This window comes from Pteropus vampyrus, unplaced genomic scaffold (assembly GCF_000151845.1).
Source record: "Pteropus vampyrus isolate Shadow unplaced genomic scaffold, Pvam_2.0 Scaffold533, whole genome shotgun sequence".
Taxonomy (NCBI): Eukaryota; Metazoa; Chordata; class Mammalia; order Chiroptera; family Pteropodidae; genus Pteropus; species Pteropus vampyrus.
This window is the reverse complement of record NW_011889314.1, coordinates 213,933-222,407: the sequence shown is the minus strand read 5'-3', so window position 1 is coordinate 222,407 and position 8,475 is coordinate 213,933. Positions and strand designations below refer to the sequence as shown.

Below are 8,475 nucleotides of genomic sequence, written 5' to 3'. Positions count from 1 at the left end.
GAACAAAATAAAAAATCTAAATAGTCAACATATGAAGAATAGTCAAACTCACTATTAATCAAAGAAACATAAATAAAACAATATGGAATTGCTATTATATTTATAGAAAACTTCCAGAGTTAAAAATAAATAAATAATATGAATGAGGCTGTGAGGAAACAGACCCCCTCCATACTCTGTAATTCAGAGTACAAATTCATAGAACTTCTCCACTACACAATTTCAAAATATATATCCAACATTTTTTAAAATTGGTCTATAACTAAAGACTCTCATTACAATAAATTTTTCATAAGGTATAACAAATGAACTAAAATATTTAGCTATTTATAAGAAGGAAAAAAACTAAAATAACCTAGATCGAAACAATGAGGAATATAGTTTCAGTATAATAGTATATCCAACTGGGAAAAGCACTTAATTTTATATGTAAAAAAAAATCATGAATATATTTATAATAAATATTTAATTAAAAAGAGCAGCTTATAAAAGCAAATGTGTAGAAAACATATTTTAAAAAGTAATCCTAGAAAATAGAAATAAAGGATAAGCAACAGATTATTGATCTCTGGGTGTATATATTTATTAGTTTGCACCATATAAAATTGGTATTTTAGTAGATCAAAAAATAGCCAAATATCAATTTCATGAGTTCCAGCTAATATATTTATTTTTTCTTTATAATGTTTTTTAAATATCTATCTTTTTTCACAACCAAACTGCTCGTGCTTATTCCACACCAATTTAATATTGTGGGTTCCCCACGGATCTCCACTAGCACTGCCACCACCAAGCATGGATAGATGCATGGATAGTGCATGGATAGGTGGATGAATAGACGGATAATCTGATGATAATAGTTCTTGGTATGTAATATCTTATCCTATATTTTTTGAGCTGTCTATAGAATGGGTAATTACATTGTCAATGAAAAAACTGTTTTTAGCATCTGGCAAAGTGAATTAATCCCTCACAACTTCTCTGTCTCATTATCATAAGCCGATAGAGTGAATTCAACAAGCTTAAGGGAGGTTTAATTCATTAAAAAAAGAATTGATAGAAGAGACCAGCTAACACCATTTCCCCCAGAAAAACGTGCAGAAGCAAGTTAGAAAAAATAGAGAGACCTGACAAGTGTGCAGCCGTGTTGAAACCTGCTGTGCTAAGGAGGCTTCCCTCAGGGTCCGCTGTCTAAATCCATGCCATGGGATATTTGGGCAGTGGGGCTGGTTCCTAAACATTGATATTGACATTTCCTCCAGGCACCTCACTATCCACGTGAGTCTATTATTTATTGACTAAATATTTGTTTAACTAAATATTTATGTCCTAATTTTTTCTGAGGAAGCACACTACATTATGTTTCAGATTCCCCCATAACAACTTTAATTCCTATTTATCCACTCATCTCTGAACTCTATCATTTCAGAGAACAACCCAGACCTCACATCCTAGAGCACTCTTCACCACAGCTCAAAACTACATTACTTACTTCTAATGAATGTTTTGATTATCATTAAATGAAACAGGAGTTAGAAGGCCAGCAGCATCAGAAGCTTTGAGCATTGTAAGCAATGTACAAGCAATATCATTGTGATATTCCTCAATCATCATCAACATGTAAAGTACTTTCCTTCATCTTTTAAACTGTCTCTAACATAAACCATGGATTTATCTTCTATATCTTTCAATCAATACCTATAATTACCTCAGTGCATACCTCTATTGTAAATTACTTATATTGTCAGCCATTTCTACATGTGAAAATTGCCTCTTTCCAATAAAAAAAAAATTAGTCAAAGAGTAAATAGAAAATTGTTACTATCCAGCTGCTTTTACAGCATTTATCACTTTTTTTCTAGTAGGCTCAATTAGTGCAAAGCAGTCAAAATGTTTATGAAGGTATACACAACCTTTTGTCTTTCTCATTCTTTAGATGAGTCTTCCCTTTGTTATTACTCTTTTATCTTTTTAATACAAGCTAGAAATAATTTAAATGAATATTATAGTTTCAACTCTGCACACCCTCAAAATTTCTAAACCTCTCTTTGGCATGCTTATATTAATTGATATTCTAGACATCCAACCAATTGAAACAACCTCTTGAAAAAATATTTTTTAAAATGTTGGTTTAGTATTTATTTTATATTTCCCCTTCCAAAAACTTGGAAGTCATTGCCAAATATATTCTTAGGGATTTTTATTTGATGACTTTATTTGAATATTTGTTGAAGTGTTTGTTAAGAGATTCCTTTCAAATACATTTCCTCATCACCAAAACCTTTCTGATCTATATAATATCCAAATATATTGTTCATGCCTTTGAAGAAATGTTACAAGTGTGAAGTACATAAATGTTTATCAACATCTCTAATGTCAGTCCAATGCAAAAAAAAAAAAAAAAAATCAAACTCTGAAAATGCTTTAGTAAATTTGCCTGTTGATCTAATGTTTCTGACCAGAGGAACTAAAGTTTGTCTTCATTCCTCCAATTAATTCTACATAAATGAGAAGTCATAAACCACACTATTACAAAGGAACACAGTATGATCCCTACAGTGTGGAAGCAGAATCACAGAAAGCCTTATTTTTGTTTTCTCCTCATTTCCTTACTGACTTCAACCTCACTGCCCCTGACTGTCTCCAACAAGACTGTGACCCACCAAACAAGTTTTAATGCTTTCTACAAACCAATCCCTCTGTGAAAGTATAGATATTTCTCTAATAATTTTGAATCCACTGATTTGTTAACTTCAAATGACTTTCTCTATGCCTGAATAATGATGTTTCTAAGGCAATAAAGTATAATTAACTTATCTAAAAAGTATATTTGTATTAAGTGAGACTCATGCCATAACACATTTTTATTTCCAAGGGAGTGTTCACTATACTTGAAATGGCTGGTAGAATGTCACCTCTCTTCACTCCTTTCCCACTCTTATGCCTGCTGATCCACAAGCCTGGGTACTGGAATTCCTCTAGGGTCACATGTAGATTTTCCTACAGTTTCAAGGACAATATAATATCAAGTTTGGAGTAGAAAACTTAATACTCTGTGAAATACCCTTAAATAAATATAAACAACCAACAGAATTTATCTGACCCAAATGTATGGGACGTAGGAGGAAAAATACAGCCCTAGTCTTAATGAGTTTTCAAAAACCAGCTAGGCATTGTCCAGAGTAGTGCACCTAATAATCAACTGTCCAAGTTATTCTAGTATCTTGTGGAATATGCTATGCTCCAGACACAAAAATATTCCCATAAATCAGAACATAAACTGGACATAAAGAACAACTCGTATAGCCTGAAACAAAACTATTAATTTTCTTCTGCTAAAAATTAGCACCTAGGAGGTATTCAATAAATGTTTGTGGAATTGATAAAGAGAGAGAATATCCTTATAATTCTGGAATTTCAGCAGTCTATCAACTTTAATTTTATCTTATTCACTTACCTGGCCCCCACCAAAAAAGGAAGAAGAAAAGATATGAGAAAGCAATATTTTCTGATATACCTGTATCATTTTTAAAATCTTTTCATTTTGATGCCTCGTGGGTATTCTTGGGATATAACTGAATAAGAGCTGTTCCAACATAAACATCAGCTCTCAGTGACTACCAGAATCTTTGGTGATCTAACAGTCCTCAATCCATTCATCCTGGGAATTCTCCCTTGGAACCCCATAGCCTGAAGAAAGATGAAAATTAAATTAAAAGAAAACAAATAAATATTTGTGCAACCAAGCACACCTGAGGAATTCTTTAAAGGAGAATCAATATTTCTAGGCAGTAGAATGCCCATAAGTTAAATTTAAAACTAATATAGTGAACAGAGACTAGCTATTAAAACATTAAATAAGTATGGTTTAAAAGTTTAAGTAATCTTAAGTGAGAAACTCTGCACTTGCATTCCCATTTTAGAGAAGATAAGTCTCAGGTAAAATTAGTAATTTGACCAATGCTGCCCTGTTGATTGATTGTGGAGCCAGGACTCAAATCCAGATCTGTCTGATTTCAAAGACCATGTATTTAACCACTATGCGGTTCTGTCATTGTTCATGTCATTGTAATAGCACATTAACAGGGGTCACAGGTTTATGTAGTTTTTAAATTTCATAATCAAAATGACAAATGTTTCATGTCACTTTTATAACAAGGCAATGAGGTAAAAAGAGCATTTATTTTTACTTACTAGATTAAAAATGTTAATTTACAGCACATGATTCATTTAAGACTGGTAGCAGGACAGAGACAAGAATTCACATAGCCCTGGGATTCCTCCTTAATGTCAAACACATTAAATGCCAGAAATGCTGCTCAGAAAAAGAAATCTAAACAAAGACAAATTCAGTCTCACACACCTTAATCATGAGCATTCAAAGCTATAAGAATTCTTTTTAAACCCATAGTTTCAACTAAAATGAATATGCAAATGCAAACTTTATTGTTATTGAAATTGTTATTAATCGTTTCTTGCTTACTAAATATTATGCCAAGTTCTTCATGAAGCCTAATCTGGGGAGCTTAAAAATAGCTGAAAAACCTTGTGAGTTAATTGTTTCAAAATCTCACAGATACAGGGAGGATACAAAGTTAAATGTGTTTTTTTAAATCATGCTTATATAAAGCAAGTGACCAAATAAGTAATTAATCATAGAAATTAGTCCCCCAAAATTATTGAAATCTATCTAGAAATGTGATTAATTAATTAAATTATGAAGAATGAAAGAACAGAGTGTACCTAAATCAGCTTTCAAGAATGTATTATGGTTAAAGAATGAGCTTTCTGTCACTGGAAGAATTAAAGCAAAAATGAATAATCAATAGAACAGAATTGCCGTAGGATAAAATAATATTAGATAATTGCTGTCTTTTCATATGGAAGCGTTTATGAGTTGTTAATATAACTTCCCCTTTTGAAGTCTAATTTGGAATATACACTAAATAGTAAAACAGTAGTTGAAAAGTAAAATAATTTACTCATTACCTGTTATTGTTGAGCTACAAAATACATTTCAACAATTACTGATTTAAATATTACTTTAATTGTCAAATTAATTGAATTGATAGAGCCTTATAATCCACCCACTCGATACTACCAGAAACAAAGAAGTAGAAAATCTAGTCAATAAACTAAATATTTTACTTCCACGATATTAAACAGGTTTTTTGATTGAATGAATTGGTTGGTGTTGGATTGTGAAAGCAGTCCTAAACATAAGTCATGATGCATGTCTTTGCCTTTTAGAGTGAGAAATGTCAGAGATGACTACAACCGAACATGATTGATGTTGGAGTGGGCAGCATGGGTTCATATTTTTAGTCATTAATATTTATCGACTACTTTCTGCTTGGTAAAAAAAGAAAACATTTGTGAATGTTAAAATTTCATCACACCTGACTGTAGAAAAATACTCTCTACAGAGGGCAAACCTATGCTTTCATAATCTGAGGTCTTGACGGTGGTGCCTGCTCAAAATTCTTTTGTCTATTACTGAAAAGATGCCTGAAATTTCTATTGTAAAAGTGGTTTCTTTACATTATGATGTGAAGAATCCCAAGTTAAAATACAATGTTACCATTTTATATATCTATCTAGTTCATTCAATACTAACACACACATGGTAAAAGGATTTCAAGAAGCATGAGTGTTAAATTCCTCTCTCTTTTCCCAGCTTTCCAGAAGTAATCACTGTTAAATATTTCCTTTTGTGTCTTTTGAAAAGTTTTCTATGTATATGTATTATGTTCCTTTTTTTAAAACAAAAAAAATTACACTATATGTATCATAGAATTTAAGAAATTTTTCTACAACTGTAAAAAAAAGTGACATCTTATCATTTGCAACAACGTGGATGGACCTAGAGGGTATTATGCTAAGTGAAATAAATCAGACACAGAAAGATAAATATTTTATGATTTCAGTTATATGTGGAATCTACAGAACAAAATAAATGAAAAAAATTGAAACAGACTCATAGATACAGAGAACAAACTGATGATGGCCAGATTGAAGAGAGGGTTGGGGGACTGGATGGAAAAGGTGAGTGGATTAAGAGATACAAATTGGTAGTTACAAAATAGTCACAGGGATGTGAAGTACGGCACAGAGGATAAAGTTGATAATATTGTAATAACTATGTATAGTGCCAGGGGATTGTGAAACTAATCGAGGAGATCACTTCGTAAATTATATAAATGTCTAACCACTATGCTGTACACCTGAAACTAATATAAAATAATATTGAATGTCACCTCTAATTGAAAAATAAAATTTTTTTAAAAAAATTTTTCTGAAAGCTAAGCCTTGTCTAGTTGGAAAACCAAAGAAGTGAGACATTAATCTCTAAAATTCCTATAAAACGTGTTGTGAAACATTGCATGTTTGAATGGGCCTTCAAATCAGAGTAAGAACTGTAGCACAGGTATAAAGAATTTTTCAATGTAAAGGCTACAGAAGAAAGAATAAAGCCCAGGCAAACAGCATTCCAAGTAGCTATAGGGGTAGAAGGCATAAATGAAAGATTGCTAATAATCTGGCTATAACATTTAGACAGAAATATGAATTATCATGGAAGACAGAAATGTTACACCCATATCTTCTTATAAGACTTTCAGATATTTATCTGTTCCCCCACCTTCTTCATCAAAGAATCATTGTTTCATGGGGATGGGTGATCTTCCCACACTTCAGGTATGTCTTGACTTTGCAGAGGTGTGCTTATTTCAGAATTGATTTTTAATGTTTTTTTTCTAGGGTAATTCGTCTGCTTAATTTTTCCTTAACATTTTCCAGGGTCAATTTTGGTAATAAATATTTTTTCTTGAAATTGATCAATTTTGTTTGTCTTTCAAGTCTATTTTTAAAAATAAATATAAAATTATTTTAAAATTTCTTCAGTGCCTTTGATAACTTCTTCATTCTCAATTAAAATATTGTGTAATTGTGTTTTCTTTATTTAAAAATATTAGCTAATATTTCAATTACCATACTTTCTCAATGAAATTATCTTGAATTTATTGATTCTACTATAAATCTGGTTTTTAATTCACTAGTATTTATTTTTCTATATATTATTTTCTGACACTTTGCTTGGGTTTACTATATTATTTATTACATAAATTCTAAAGTTGAAAAAACAATTATAATATTTTGTTCATTCTTATTCGCTTGTGTTAAAACGTTAAAAACTATAAAATTTAGCCACAATCTAAAGGTTCTGATGACTCCTATTATCAAGATTATTACAATCTAGATTACTTAAAATTTTAAACTGCATTTTACTTGACTAAAAGTTGTAAAGGAATATTTTCTTTTTATTAGCGATTCCATTTTATCTCTTCTTTTACCATATAAATTTATACTTTTTAAAAAAATGTTAGTATTTTCCCTAAGTTAACAATAAACATTTTTAATTAAATCTACTTTAAAATAATACTATAGTGCTTCACATGTAGTACTGGTACCTTATAACAGTATTTCCAATTAATCCCTCTGTCCCTAATTGACACTGTTATTATTCATTCACTTAGCTTTATGTTACGACCACCTAATACATTATTACTGTTATTGCTTTAAATAAGGAGTTATCTTTTAAATTAAAAATAAGAAAAAACATTTTATTCTATTCTTTATTTTTATCTATTGCTCTTTATTTCTTTATGTAGATCCAAGTTTCTGGCCTATATCATTTTTTTGCTACCTAAAGACCTTTTTTTTTTCTTTTTTTTACATTTATTGCAGGGTAGCTTTTTGCTGGCAATGAATTCTTCCGGTTTTTTTCTGTGAAACTTATTTCTTTGCTTTCGAAAGATAAGTTCATCTGTCCTCTCATTGAAAGAGAACAGATGAAGGGGGCCTTTAGTATTTGCTCCAAATACATCCAATTAATTGTTTGGATTTTATTAAATTAGACTGTATTCATATGTTATTTCTTTAACCCATTTCCCGTTTGCCCTGAGAATACTCACCCACATCGCTTGGGGCTGCAGCATTTACTCCCAGATAACTCTCAGATTACAGAAATTATAATTATGATAAATTCAGTGAGAATAGCAGGAGTGCAGTAGTAGGGGGGGAGGCAGCACTCTAACTATAGAGAGCAGCATGTCCAAAAGCCTGGCATGAAGAGAGCAGATAGAAGTCAGTAGATCTATAGCTAGGGAATGAATGGGTGAGAGAGACAGGGCTGAAGAGGAAGACAGGGCCAGACCATTTATGTTTTGCAGGCCAGAGGTCCCTAACCTTTTTGGCACCAGGGACCGGTCCGCCTATGAGAATCTAATGCCTAATGTTCTGAAGTGGAGCTGAGGAGGTGATGCTAGTGCTGGAGAGTGGCTGCAAATACAGATGAAGATTCCCTGCTAGCTTGCCACTTACCTCCTGCTGTACAGCCGGTTCCTAACAGGCCACTAACTGGTACCAGTCTTCGGCCAAAGGTTTAGGACCCCTAGCTCACAGAAAAGATAATGG

General features: G+C 31.8%; 1 pseudogene; it reads right to left on the bottom strand.

Moving 5' to 3' along the window:
* LOC105307941 overlaps positions 1 to 8,475 on the bottom strand; it is a 10,510-nt pseudogene that overhangs the window by 1,721 nt on the left and 314 nt on the right.